Here is a 15,844-nt window from a genome sequence, read left to right on the forward strand (position 1 = left end):
GCACAGTCAGTGTAGTCAGCTCAGCTTTCCCCATTTAGACCGTGTCTGTGCCTCGATCTAGGTTGGGCAAAATTAAAGATGGCGGTGTTCGCTTTAGCAATCTCACTAGAATAAAGACCTCCTCCATTCCTGCCATTATTGAAAGAGATTGTGATACCTCACATCTCAAAATTGGGTTACTTAATGTTAGATCCCTCACTTCCAAGGCAGTTATAGTCAATGAACTAATCACTGATCATAATCTTGATGTGATTGGCCTGACTGAAACATGGCTTAAGCCTGATGAATTTACTGTGTAAAATGAGGCCTCACCCCCTGGTTACACTAGTGACCGTACCCCCCGTGCATCCGGCAAAGGCGGAGGTGTTGCTAACATTTATGATAGCAAATTTCAATTTACAAAAAAAAAACTATGACGTTTTCGTCTTTTGAGCTTCTAGTCATGAAATCTATGCAGCCTACTCAATCACTTTTTATAGCTACTGTTTACAGGCCTCCTGGGCCATATGCAGTGTTCCTCGCTGAGTTCCCTGAATTCCTATCGGATCTTGTAGTCATAGCAGATAATATTCTAATTTTTGGTGACTTTAACATTCACATGGAAAAGTCCACAGACCCACTCCAAAAGGCTTTCGGAGCCATCATCGACTCAGTGGGTTTTGTCCAACATGTCTCTGGACCTACTCACTGCCACAGTCATACTCTGGACCTAGTTTTGTCCCATGGAATAAATGTTGTGGATCTTAATGTTTTTCCTCATAATCCTGGATTATCGGACCACCATTTTATTGCGTTTGCAATTGCAACAAATAATCTGCTCAGACCCCAACCAAGGAGCATTAAAAGTTGTGCTATAAATTCTCAGACAACCCAAAGATTCCTTGATGCCCTTCCAGACTCCCTCTGCCTACCCAAGGACGTCAGAGGACAAAAATCAGTTAACCACCTAACCGAGGAACTCAATTTAACCTTGCGCAATACCCTAGATGCAGTTGCACCCCTAAAAACTAAAAACATCTGTCATAAGAAACTTGCTCCCTGGTATACAGAATATACACGAGCTCTGAAGCAAGCTTCCAGAAAATTGGAACGGAAATGGCGCCACACCAAACTGGAAGTCTTCCGACTAGCTTGGAAAGACAGTACCGTGCAGTATCGAAGAGCCCTCACTGCTGCTCGATCATCCTATTTTTCCAACTTAATTGAGGAAAATAAGACTAATCTGAAATTTCTTTTTGATACTGTCGCAAAGCTAACTAAAAAGCAGCATTCGCAAATGGACGATGGCTTTCACTTCAGCAGTAATAAATTTATGAACTTCTTTGAGGAAAATATCATGATCATTAGAAAGCAAATTACGGACTCCTCTTTAAATCTGCGTATTCCTCCAAAGCTCCATTATCCTGAGTCTGCACAACTCTGCCAGGACCAAGGATCAAGGGAGATACTAAAGTGTTTTAGTACTATATCTCTTGACACAATGATGAAAATAATCATGGCCTCTAAACCCTCAAGCTGCATACTGGACCCTATTCCAACTAAACTACTGAAAGAGCTGCTTCCTGTGCTTGGCCCTCCTATGTTGAACATAATAAACGGCTCTCTATCCACCGGATGTGTACCAAGCTCACTAAAAGTGGCAGTAATAAAGCCTCTCTTGAAAAAGCTGAATCTTGACCCAGAAATTATAAAAAAAACTATCGGCCTATATCGAATCTTCCATTCCTCTCAAAAATTTTAGAAAAAGCTGTTGCGCAGCAACTCACTGCCTTCCTGAAGACAAACAATGTATACGAAACGCTTCAGTCTGGTTTTAGACCCCATCATAGCACTGAGACTGCACTTGTGAAGGTGGTAAATGACCTTTTAATGACGTCAGACCGAGGCTCTGCATCTGTCCTCGTGCTCCTAGATCTTAGTGCTGCTTTTGATACCATCGACCACCACATTCTTTTGGAGAGATTGGAAACCCAAATTGGTCTACATGGACAAGTTCTGGCCTGGTTTCGATCTTATCTGTCGGAAAGATATCAGTTTGTCTCTGTGAATGGTTTGTCCTCTGACAAATCAATTGTAAATTTCGGTGTTCCTCAAGGTTCCGTTTTAGGACCACTATTGTTTTCACTATATATTTTACCTCTTGGGGATGTCATTCGAAAACATAATGTCAAATTTCACTGCTATGCGGACGACACACAGCTGTACATTTCAATGAAACATGGTGAAGCCCCAAAACTGCCCTCGCTAGAAGCCTGTGTTTCAGACATAAAGAAGTGGATGGCTGCAAACTTTCTACTTTTAAACTCGGACAAAACAGAGATGCTTGTTCTAGGTCCCAAGAAACAAAGAGATCTTCTGTTGAATCTGACAATTAATCTGGATGGTTGTACAGTCGTCTCAAATAAAACTGTGAAGGACCTCGGCGTTACTCTGGACCCTGATCTCTCTTTTGAAGAACATATCAAGACTGTTTCAAGGACAGCTTTTTTCCATCTACGTAACATTGCAAAAATCAGAAACTTTCTGTTAAAAAATGATGCAGAAAAATTAATCCATGCTTTTGTTACTTCTAGGCTGGACTACTGCAATGCTCTACTTTCCGGCTACCCGGATAAAGCACTAAACAAACTTCAGTTAGTGCTAAATACGGCTGCTAGAATCCTGACTAGAACCAAAAAATTTGATCATATTACTCCAGTGCTAGCCTCCCTACACTGGCTTCCTGTTAAGGCAAGGGCTGATTTCAAGGTTTTACTGCTAACCTACAAAGCATTACATGGGCTTGCTCCTACCTATCTTTCCGATTTGGTCCTGCCGTACATACCTACACGTACGCTACGGTCACAAGACGCAGGCCTCCTAATTGTCCCTAGAATTTCTAAGCAAACGGCTGGAGGTAGGGCTTTCTCCTATAGAGCTCAATTTTTATGGAATGGTCTGCCTACCCATGTGAGAGACGCAGACTCAGTCTCAACCTTTAAGTCTTTACTGAAGACTTATCTCTTCAGTAGGTCCTATGATTAAGTATAGTCTGGCCCAGGAGTGTGAAGGTGAACGGAAAGGCTGGAGCAACGAACTGCCCTTGCTGTCTCTGCCTTGCCGGTTCCCCTCTCTCCACTGGGATTCTCTGCCTCTAACCCTGTTACAGGGGCTGAGTCACTGGCTTACTGGTGTTCTTCCATGCCGTCCATGGGAGGGGTGCGTCACTTGAGTGGGTTGAGTCACTGACGTGGTCTTCCTGTCTGGGTTGGCACCCCCCCCCCCTTGGGTTGTGCCGTGGCGGAGATCTTTGTGGGCTATACTCGGCCTTGTCTTAGGACGGTAAGTTGGTGGTTGGAGACATCCCTCTAGTGGTGTGGGGGCTGTGCTTTGGCAAAGTGGGTGGGGTTATATCCTGCCTGTTTGGCCCTGTCCGGGGGTATCATCGGATGGGGCCACAGTGTCTTCTGATCCCTCCTGTCTCAGCCTCCAGTATTTATGCTGCAGTAGTTTATGTGTAGGGGGGCTAGGGTCAGTCTGTTACATCTGGAGTATTTCTCTTGTCTTATCCGGTGTCCTGTGTGAATTTAAATATGCTCTCTCTAATTCTCTCTTTCTTTCTCTCTTTCTTTCTCTCGGAGGACCTGAGCCCTAGGACCATGCCTCAGGACAACCTGGCATGATGACTCCTTGCTGTCCCCAGTCCACCTGGCCATGCTGCTGCTCCAGTTTCAACTGTTCTGCCTGCGGCTATGGAACCCTGACCTGTTCACCGGACGTGCTTGTTGCACCCTCGACAACTACTATGATTATTATTATTTGACCATGCTGGTCATTTATGAACATTTTAACATCTTGACCATGTTCTGTTATAATATCCACCCGGCACAGCCAGAAGAGGACTGGCCACCCCTCATAGCCTGGTTCCTCTCTAGGTTTCTTCCTAGGTTTTTGGCCTTTCTAGGGAGTTTTTCCTAGGGAGTTTTTCCTAGCCACCGTGCTTCTTTCACATGCATTGCTTGCTGTTTGGGGTTTTAGGCTGGGTTTCTGTACAGCACTTTGAGATATCAGCTGATGTACGAAGGGCTATATAAATACATTTGATTTGATTTGATTTAACCAGGTAGGCCAGTTGAGAACAAGTTCTCATTTACAACTGCGACCTGGCCAAGATAAAGCAAAGCAGTGCGACACAAACAACACAGAGTTACACATGGGATAAACAAAAATACAGTCAATAACACAATAGAAAAGTCTATATACAGTGTGTGCAAATGTAGTAAGAGTGACAAGTAGTGTCACTAAGGTAGTAGTGTCCTTAGTTCCCTTTTCATTAGTGGTGAGGAAGTCTTATAGGACTTAATGGTGGTACAGGCTATCAGAGTAAACAAGATTCTTAAAGGACAGATTATATGAGTACATAAGGCCTCTGATCCATGTTTCTCTGAAGACAATGACCGGTGTCCACCATTTTTAGCTGCACTAGTTTTCTTTAGTGGTGCAGCTGTCAGATAGAGTTTGTGCTTTTCAGCTGTCTGCCAAGCTTTTTGTTTCTGGCATATTTGGCCACAGACCAGCGATAGAAAATCTCACAGCCAGATAAATGCTACAATTTTCCCAGTCTTGATGAAGCAATTCTTGTCACTTGTAATCTTGGTGGGTAGGAGGAAAAAGTCAATTGAGAGAGCAGAGCAGAGCCTGGTGTTTCTGGGAAGAACCCACTCACTCCTACTGCGCCCCACCACTGCAAACTAAAGGCTCCGGTCAGAGCTAGTGTCCGCCCACTAGCTCTGACCTGGGCGGACACTGAGGGGATGGCCATGCCATCCGACGGAGAAGGATGGGACCAGGATGGGGTCAACAATGTGACAGGCAACGTGATGGGATTGGTGTCATCAAAATCAATTTACCTCCGTCTCTGACTTAATGTGTACCATTTCCCTCAGTATTTATCTTCATGTGATCTTGTTAAAATGAAAAATGTTACTGAATTATCCTAAACTAAATGCAGTGTCTAAATGTGCACCTATTAGGAGCTAGAAAGAAAAAAAACATCTGGCCTGGTGTCCCTCCAGGATCAGTAGAGGTCAGAAATGCACCTAGGGGTCACTGTGACAACAAAAGGCAAACAGGAGAGGACACTGACATATGGCCCCTGGACAAAACACTGCAGGGTATAGAGTTCAAACGGAACACGCTAATCCACTTGGATGAACAGGAACAAAATGCAGAGTGGAACGCTGACACGATGAGTACAGCTGGCAGTGTAATTGTAAACCTCCTTGTTGTCACACCATAATGACACTCTCTCCATACATTGTATGTTGTATTTTCAAGCTCTGTGTGCAATGACAATGCAAGTGTGTGTGTGTGTCTACATTTGAACCTTTTGTGGATACCAAGCCATTTACAGGGCAGTACACAGAGCCCCACCCTAACACAAATCTGGGTTGTTGGGGTTGGTGTTGTAATTCTTGCCCTCTAATGGCAGCTCAGTCTTTGATATTATTAGACTGTTGGGCTGGTGACAATTCTAAGGCAAACAGGCACCCTCTGGGCTGCTGCCAACACACAGGATTAGCCCACATCTTATTCTCCAACCGTACTCCCTAAAGACCTCCAAGTGCACTACACTCACTCTCTAAAGAGTTCTGAGTGTACTACACTCCTATGTGCTCTCATTCTAATATTGATATGCTAGCTATCCCAAAATATTAATTTACATAACTATACCTATGTAATAACACTCTAGTTACTGTTAGGGCTGGGTGGTATAGCGTATTTTACGATATACCGGTATTGATGCACGGACCGGTTTGGGTTTTTACTTTACCTTCTATAACGGAATTTGAATGTTTGGTTTGTTAAATGTGATTGTGTGTAACGCCCATTTTCATAGTTTACCTCGCTACTTGAGTCCTCTCTCTCTTTCTCTCTCTCTCTCTCTCTCTCTCTCTCTTTCTCTCTCTCTTTCTCTCTCTCTCTCTCTCTCTCTCTTTCTCTCTCTCTCTCTCTCTTTCTCTCTCTCTCTCTCTCTCTCCACGCCGCTTTCCAAACAAACCTAGCCACGCCCACTGTCATTCAAGGAGCGCATTTTCTGTTCCTCGACCACGAGACACTTGCGTTCAGTCTGCATGGTGAATGCAGCACATGCAACAATGTTGATGACAAAGATGCTGTTTTCCCTTTGCTTCTTAATATAAATCCTCAAGCGTTCTATAATTACACTATTAGTTTGTGTTTCTTACATATGCAAACAGCTAGTTTGTCTTTTCTTAGCAAGTTGGGCCTACATCTTGTTAGCCGCTAATGCAAATCGATAGTTAGCTGGCTAGTTAGCTAGCTAGCTAATAAATGTACTGAGTCAGAGCCAACGTAATTAGCTATACAGCCTGATAATACCAGCCATGGTGAATACCTAAATCAGCATGTTGTTTGTACAACAGTATATTCTAAATCAAAGAGGAATACGAGAATAATGAATATTTTAGCTACATGAAGTAGCTAAGAGAAAACATCCAATGTAGCCAAAGACTATAGAGTCCCCTAGCAAACACTTAACAACACTTTGGTTCCTACCCTCACAATAACTCCTTCCTGGCATTTTCATTCATTGTCATGTCAAACAACACTGTATTCAAAGTGCCCACTATTATATTCTAAGTATAGAACTACAATAATCATGTTATTTCCATGATTCCAACAGTTCACCCAAGTGTTTTGATCTAAATTGTAAGTCAAACTGTAATTGCAAAATTTGGTTAAAAATAATGCCTAGATTTCCCATATTGTGCAGCCCTATGTGGGTGGCAGTGTGGAAATTATTTCAAATGAGTGCAGGAAATGCAGAAGTTGTTGAAAATGCTGAAAATAGTTTTTGGTTGAAGTTGAAATTGAACAGTATAAAACAATCAGAATAGAGAAAGGTTCATTTGAAATCACTTAGAATGTACAGTATGTGTTGCCAACCTAGGGTCACGCACTACTCATAAAGCACATGTAAAACTTTTATTACTCAAAAACATCAAATACCATCAAATACCATTAAATACCATCAAATACCATCAAATACCATTAAATATCATCAAATACCATCAAATACCATCAAATACCATTAAATATCATTAAATACCATCAAATACCATCAAATACCATTAAATACCATCATACCGTCAATTTGTTTTTAACACCGTGATATGATATTTTGCCCATATCACCCAGCCCTAGTTACTGTCTTATTGTAATTGCATTACAGATCCTATATTCCACTTGTGTAATAACAAAATATCAACTCCATTACAATGGAGTTACAGTGCAATTACTAAAGTAGCCTACTATGTAACAACATGTTAAAAGTAGAGTCATTTAAACATAACATTTAAACATCATACACAGGTATGAGAGCAATGTATTGTCAAGCTACCCATGTTCATAATAGTCCTAAATCAAAAGCACACACATACCCTGACTTTGATCAGGAGCAGATGGCATATAAAACTGACAGTCTAACTACAACATGTTTCAACCATTCAGGTATTTTGAAAACTGACATGTTACATTATCAATAACAACCACTTCTATCATGTATTGTCCAGGAGTGAATTTCCAGTGGTTTTTGTTCCTGGTGGAGACTGTCATCTGGCCTCTCCATATAGAAGCAGGCTCCCTGTGCATGCCTCTGCTTTCCCAATCAGAGAACAGGAAATCAGACTCAAGCCATCAGAGGGAAACAAAAAAAAACTCTTCCATTTTCCTGCTTAAAAGTTTCTGCTTCCTTTTCTTGTTCTTGCCAATTAGACCCATTACTACATGTTCTGAATGGGATGTGTGTATATGTTTCTGTATCTCTTTTTCAGTGTGTGTGTGCGTGTGGGTGGGTGCGTGCGTGCGGATGAAAGACAGAGAGAGAGAGAGAGAGAGAGAGAGAGAGAGAGAGCACATTACCCAGATGACAGTAACAGAGGTGGTTTGGCAAAAATGAAAATGAAATTGTCAAAAGAGGGATATAAAAACCGTTGAAGTAGCAGGCAGTTCTCAGATAGCTCTCCTGCATGTCTTTGTGTCATTTATTTTCACTCAGGCTGCCTGCTCCTGCTCTTAAGTCACTACACTACAGAGCCTAGCTGTCTGACGCACATTTCAATAAACAAAGCCCTTTTAATTAGCTGGCTGAAGTTTCCAGGTGGTAAACGCCATGGTAAAAGCATGGAGATACATATCCCCAGGCACACACACACACACACACACACGCACGCACGCACACACGCACACACACACACACACACACACACACACACACACACTCTGCGTGAGTTCCAAACCACCATTAATATGAGTAGATGTTTATAATATATACAGGATCCTCTCAGTGAAGAGGAAAGGCTTATGATGTTGACTATAGGAGTTGGCCAATTAAACCCATCAGAGAGGGGAAGCTTTTCCAAGAGGCCTATATTTACAACTACAGTACATTTTACATTTACATTTTAGTCATTGAGCAGTGGCTCTTATCCAGAGTGACTTACAGTTAGTGCGTTCATCTTAAGATTGCTAGGTGGGACAACCACATTTCTCATCATAGTAAATACATTTTTCCTCAATAAACTAGCTATCAGCAAAGTCAGTGCTAGTGGGGGAGGGGGAGGAGGAGGTGCAGGGGGATGATTTAAGATACTCTTTGAAGAGCATCTCACCACATGCTCCCAATTATGCTAGCCATTCACTTTTTCTTAATCAATAATTCAGGATACAAAAAAAGTGCTTAGTAATCTCTATTTCGATTTTTGTATAATAAAAAAAAAGTTAAATATTAAAGTCCTACTCCAGTCTGCTTTTCAGCTGTATATACAGTATATTATCCGGAAAGTATTCAGACCCCTTGACTTTTCCACATTTTGTTATGTTACAGCCTTATTCTAAAATGGATTAAATACATTTTTTTCCTCATCAATCTACACACAATACCTCATAATGACAATGTGAAAACAGGTTTATAGAAATGTAAAAAACAGAAATACCTTGTTTATTATTCAGACCCTTGGCTATGAGACTCAAAATTGAGCTCAGGTGCATCCTGTTTCAATTGATCATCCTATAAATGTTTCTACAACTTGATTGGAGTCCACCTGTGGTAAATTGAATTGATTGGACATGATTTGGAAAAGCCCACTCCTGTCTTTATGGTCCCACAGTTGACAGTGCATGTCAGAGCAAAAACCAAGCCATGAGGTCGAAGGAATTGTCCGTAGAGCTTCGATACAGGATTGTGTCAAGCACTGGGGAAGGGTACTTAAAAATGTCTGCTGCATTGAAGGTCCCCAAGAACACAATGCCTCCATCATTTTTAAATGGAAGACGTTTGGAACCACCAAGACTCTTCCTAGAACTGGCTGCCTGGCCAAACTGAGCAATCGGGGGAGAAGGGCCTCACCTGTCCGTCCAGACTCCTTTCCCCTCTCAACGGACAATTACCCTGCCCACACCTCAACTGACATTTATATTTATCATTATCACAGTTGTAAATATGTATATATTATTATTATGATTGAGTTTTTTATTGTTTTATTCACACCAGCACTGTTGGAGCTCAGAGCTGAAATATTTCACAGTACACTGCAACTACATCTGTGACCCTGTGTATGCGACTAAATACAAATCTAATCAGACCACCACCTTGAATACCGTACTCCTTGAAGTTGCAGTTGTGTCTAAAAAAACACTATTTTGCTCAAAACATATTTGTTTACCCTTTAGTATGTGTACTTTACTGTATTTATAGACTACCGGTCAAAAGTTGTACGTTTTTTTATTGAAATTAAAGCAGTGAATAACCTGCTTAAATTAAGTCCAGTGAATAACCTGAAATGGAACAAAGGTAAGCGGTAAACTGGTTAAAAAAAAAGTTTTGGTTACCAAAAACTGGAAAATAATGTACATTTCAGAGTAAAAAAAAAGCCTTTTTCAGGGAACATGTAATGGGTTAACAACTTACAGCTGTTCTGCAGCAATGGAAGTAAAATAAGCCTTGAAAGTTGATGCTAACAATTCCTACATGTGTCCCAACTTTTGTTGATTACTTACAAAACCTCTGCCTGTACTGTATAAAAGCAGTGTTGGAACAGACTGTGTTACTAAACACTCTTAAGTATTATTTGGACATTATTGTACTGCAGGAAGTAGTATATTGCTGTCATAATGGCGAGAAAAAGGCAATTAACAAAGGAAGTCAGACAGACCATTATAACCCTTAAAAGTTTAGGTCTTTCCTTTAGAGAAATTGCAAAGAAAGCCAAGGTGTCAGTGAGTACAGTTTCCTACACCATCAAAAGGCACTTGGAAACTGGAGGAAACTCTGACAGGAAGAGGTCTGGCAGAACCAAAACCACAAAAGAATCAGAAGACAAGTTTCTGAGAGTCAACAGCTTGCGTGATAGGCGGCTCACAGGACAACAGCTTCAAGCACAGCATAACACTGGTCGAAGTAAGCAAGTCTCAGTTTCAGCTGTGAAGAGAAGACTTCGAGCTACAGGTTTGGCAGGTCGAGTGGCAGTAAGAAAGCCATTGCTAAGATGGCAAAATAAGAAAAAGAGGCTTGTCTGGGCCATGAAGCACCGCCAGTGGACTACTGAAAACTGGAAGAAGGTCTTATGGACCGATGAATCAAAATTTGAAATCTTCAGTTCATCACGCAGGGTTTTTGTATGCCGTTGAGTAGGCTAAAGAATGGTTCCTCAGTGTGTGACACCAACTGTCAAACATGGAGGAGGAAGTGTGATGGTCTGGGGCTCTTTGCTGGATCCAGAGTTGGCTACTTGCACAGAGTGAGTGGCACCCTGAACCAAAACGGCTACCACAGCATTTAGGCAGCGCCTTGCAATACCCTCTGGTGTACGCCTAGTTGGTCAGGAGTTCATCCTACAGCAAGATAATGACCCAGAACATACATCCAGGCTATGGGGTTCACCCTACAGCAAGATAATGACCCAAAACATACATCCAGGCTATGGGGTTCACCCTACAGCAAGATAATGACCCAAAACATACATCCAGGATATGGGGTTCACCCTACAGCAAGATAATGAACCAAAACATACCTCCAGGATATGGGGTTCACCCTACAGCAAGATAATGACCCAGAACATACATCCAGGATATGGGGTTCACCCTACAGCAAGATAATGAACCAAAACATACCTCCAGGATATGGGGTTCACCCTACAGCAAGATAATGAACCAAAACATACCTCCAGGATATGGGGTTCACTCTACAGCAAGATAATGAACCAAAACATACCTCCAGGATATGGGGTTCACCCTACAGCAAGATAATGAACCAAAACATACCTCCAGGATATGGGGTTCACTCTACAGCAAGATAATGACCCAAAACATACCTCCAGGATATGGGGTTCACCCTACAGCAAGATAATGACCCAAAACATACCTCCAGGATATGGGGTTCACTCTATAGCAAGATAATTACCCAAAACATACCTCCAGGATATGGGGTTCACTCTACAGCAAGATAATGACCCAAAACATACCTTTTCAAACAATATTTGATTTCCTTTGTAGAAAGAATACCACGAGTGTGTTTGGCTGTTATGTCTGCAAAAGGTGGCTACTTTGATGAGTCAAAAATGTAGATTACATTTTGTTAAACAAAACAATTCTATTATTATTTTTTTGTCTCCCATTGTTTATTTGATCTATGCTTAAATTTCAGAGTACATTAAGACATTAAACTGTGAATTTCAATAAAAACGGGAAAAATTGAGGTGTTCTAAAACTTTTGACCGGTAGTGTACTTGGGATATCCCTTTTCAACAGTACAAGTAAAAGAATAACTGGCCAGAGTATACCTGGTGATACCACTGCAGCCACAAGCAGAGTCCACAGATGAGCAGCATAGTATTTGTTAACATCCATTACACAATATTTTACAATAGCAGCTTAGTGAATGTGTGGCCTATTATTGATGGGACACTAATTTCGTAATACATCAATTTAAATATGCAAATATAATTAAGAGTCCTTGATAAATTGCTTCCGCATTAAGACATGACAGATGGACGGATTTGTTTTGAAATGCCTAACAATAACATCATAATAAAAGCGTTAACCAGTTATGTCACCCACCCACTTCCCTTGTGCCATACATCACAACAAACAAATAACCCTCATTACCATTCATTCTAAAAGGTTCCTCTTTGAAGTGTGCTTTATTCTTTTGATGATGTTGTGTCAGGATTTTTCCTTGCGTGGACCTTTAAGAGGTGTGTGTGTTTGTATATGTGTGTGTGGAGATCAGTGTTGATTAAGTGTCTGGAGCCTGAGGGGGATAATGAGAGCTTCTAATTAATGGGCCAGAGCATATCTCAGAGTCACAGGGTCCTATCTGCACAGAGCAACTATTCTCACACACACACACACACACACACACACACACACACACACACACACACACACACACACACACACACACACACACACACACACACACACACACACACACACACACACACACACCTCCTAGCCTCTCAGTGGGGTTCTTTCTCAGTCCAGTAGCCATCCCTGATAAGTTTCTCTAATAGGGATGGATGAGGGTTAGCACGTTGACCACCCAACATGCCCCCAGCCAGTGCGGGTGAGATGGCCTCCCAAAATATTTCAAAATCCTTTCTCTTTGTTGGGTACCCTCCCCAAAGAGCAGAGAGGACCAACAAATACTAAGTAGGGTGAGGGAGGGAGGAAGGGGTTAGGGTCAGCTTACGGTGCGGGTTAGGGGACTCTCAGATTCCATATTGCTGGTCAGGCTGGCAGCTGTCTTATACATATTCCCAGGCAGCTAGAACAAACAGCCCCTGCTCTAGACTAAAGCTTCCATGCGCTCCCTCCCAGGTTACAGAATCACAGGGACTTAGTGATTCCGTTTCAACATGTCAGCGCACTCTAAAGCCCACACTCAATCTTTAAGTACACTACCTGGCCAAAAGTATGTGGACACCCCTTCAAATTAGTGGATTTGGCTATTTCAGCCACACCCATTGCTGACAGGTGTATAAAATCGAGCACACAGTTTGTCAAATGTTTGCCCTGCTAGAGCTTCCCCGTAAGTGCTGTTATTGTGAAGTGGAAACGTCTATTAGTAACAACAGCTCAGCCACGTAATGGTAGGCCACACAAGCTCACAGAACGGGACCGCTGAGTGCTGAAGCGCATTGCACGTAAAAAAATACTGTTCGTTGGTAGCTTCATGAATTGGGTTTCCATGGTCGAGCAGCCTTACACAGGCCTAAGATCACCATGCACAATGCCAAGTGTCGGCTGGAGTGGTGTAAAGCTCGCCGCCATTGGACTCTGGAGCAGTGGAAACGCATTCTCTGGAGTGATGAATCGCGCTTCACCATCTGGCAGTCCAACAGACAAATCTGGGTTTGGCAGATGCCAGGAGATCGCTACCTGCCCAAATCCATAGTGCCAACTGTAATGTTTGGTGGAGGAGGAATAATGGTCTGGGGTGGTTTTTCTTGGTTTGGGCTAGGCCCCATAGTTCCAGTGAAGGGAAATCTTAACGCTACAGCATACAATGACATTCTAGACAATTCTGTGATTCCAACATTGTGGCAACAGTTTGGGGAAGGCCCTTTCCTGTTTCAGCATGACAATGCCCCTGTGCACAAAGCGAAGTCCATGCAGAAATGGTTTATCGAGGTCGGTGTGGAAGAACTTGACTGGCCTGCACATAGCCCTGACCTCAACCCCATCGAACACCTTTGGAATGAATTGGAACGCTGGCTGCGAGCCAGGCCTAATCGCCCAACATCAATGCCCGACCTCACCAATGCTCTTGTGGCTGAAATAGAAGCAAGTCCCTGCAGCAATGTTCCAACATCGAGGGGAAAGCCTTCCCAGAAGAGTGGAGGCTGTTATAGCAGCAAATGGGTGACCAACTCCATATTAATGCCCATGATTTTTGAATAATATGTTAGACGAGCAGGTGTCCACATACTTTGTAGTGTATGTAGTGTATGTGACAAACAAGCCAGTCTCATAGCTCGTTACCAGGCTTCCTCATTCCCTCAGATGCCTGGTTTGAGAACTATGAGAACTATGAGAGCTGGATAGACCACTAGATCAATGGAATCTAACCAGCCTAAACTCAAGTGTACATTAATATGAAGCCTGTTGTCAATAGTCTACAAACCTTCTGTGTCATGGGCTCTAATGACAGAATCACTGTTGTTGTCAGTGGCATATACTGTATGTGTGTTCCGGATCCACTCATGTTAACAAAGGCTGTCAGAACCACAGAACTAGAATGAATCATTATATTTCTATGATCAGAACATCACCAACCCTGCGAACAGCACAACCCCAGATCTTTTAAACCCAAGAGGGTTCATTCTAAACAGCCTATGTGATATTAAACGTGGGTATTGAAAAATCTCCTTCTCACAAGAGATAATCCAGTGTGCAATCTGTCTCACTTCAGTGTCTTTAACTCATCGTGCTAAAGACATGTGATCTTATTGTATCCTCTCACCCAAATCTCTCTTTTCCACCCAATTACTGTAATGAAGAAAGACTAGTTTATCCATCCAAGTGGCTGCACTCCAGAGTTATGCAAAGACACTATGCAAAAAGAGGGACATTTTCTTCAGAGCTGTATTTAATAATTCAGTGGACTTGGACATGGTTGAAACGTGCTCTGGCATATTGTTTAAATCAAGGCAGCAGTTTAAGAGGCGTCTGCGGCAGGATCAATTATAACTGATAACATCTGTAAATCTGTGTACGCGTCCAATAAACTTGATATCAAGTTTGATTTGATATCAGCACTGCCGCACACAGTGACGCAAAAGAGAGAGATCCTGTGTGGTCCTGCACAGACTCAACACAGTCCACAGACATGGAACAGAGAGAAAGAGAGTGTGTGTCTGTGTGTTTTTTTATGTCTACTCTTGACAAACTGTGTGTCTGAGCACACATACACACGCATGGCTGTGGTCAGACCCACTCTTCTTAGTCCCTCAGTTTGGAAAGCCCAAAGCAAACTCATCCCTCTCCTTTTCAATTACCTTTCCTCCCTCCATCGTCGCCGCACCAAATCTAAAGTCTCCCATAGTCCCAGCTTTCAGCTTCTGTCTCATGTCAAACGTATCCATGTGCTGCCACTGCAGACACAGACAGTGTTCTCTGTACTTAGACACACACACGTACCCACAAACACTGAGATTGAGAGAAAAAGAGAGAAAGAAAGAGAGAGATGAGAGAGAGAGACAGAGAGAGTGAGAGAGAGAGCGAGAGAGAGAGAGAGAGAGAGAGAGAGAGAGAGAGAGAGAGAGAAAGAGACAGAGAGACAGAGAAACAGGCTGCCGTAGGCAGACCTGGCTCTCAAGAGAAGACAGGCTATGTGCACACTGCCCACAAAATGAGGTGGAAACTGAGCTGCACTTCCTAACCTCCTGCCAAATGTAAGACCATATTAGAGACACATATTTCCCTCAGATTACACATATCAACAAAGAATTCGAAAACAAACCCAAGTTTGATAAACTTCTAGGCCTAATGAGTGTCGCAGTGGTCTAAGGCACTGCATCGCAGTGCTAGCTGTGCCACTAAGGGTTTGAGTCCAGGCTCTGTTGAGGCCGGCCGGTGCACAGTTGGGCCAGCGTCGTCCGGGTTAGGGGATGGTTTGGCCGGTAGGGACGTCCTTGTCCCATTGCGCACTAGCAACTCCTGTGGCGGGCCGGGCGCAATGCGCGCTGACACGGTCGCCAGGTGTACTGTACAGTGTTTCCTCCGATACATTGGTGCGGCTGGCTTCCGGGTTAAGAGGGCATTGTGTCAAAAAGCAGTGCGG

At 42.8% G+C, this 15,844-nt stretch overlaps 1 protein-coding gene across 2 annotated transcripts in view; it reads right to left on the bottom strand.

Annotated features, from left to right (window-relative positions):
- Positions 1 to 15,844, bottom strand: part of LOC106580375 (tetratricopeptide repeat protein 28) — a 330,699-nt gene that overhangs the window by 218,514 nt on the left and 96,341 nt on the right. The window lies entirely within an intron of this gene.

This window comes from Salmo salar, chromosome ssa20, assembly GCF_905237065.1.
Source record: "Salmo salar chromosome ssa20, Ssal_v3.1, whole genome shotgun sequence".
Classification (NCBI taxonomy): Eukaryota; Metazoa; Chordata; class Actinopteri; order Salmoniformes; family Salmonidae; genus Salmo; species Salmo salar.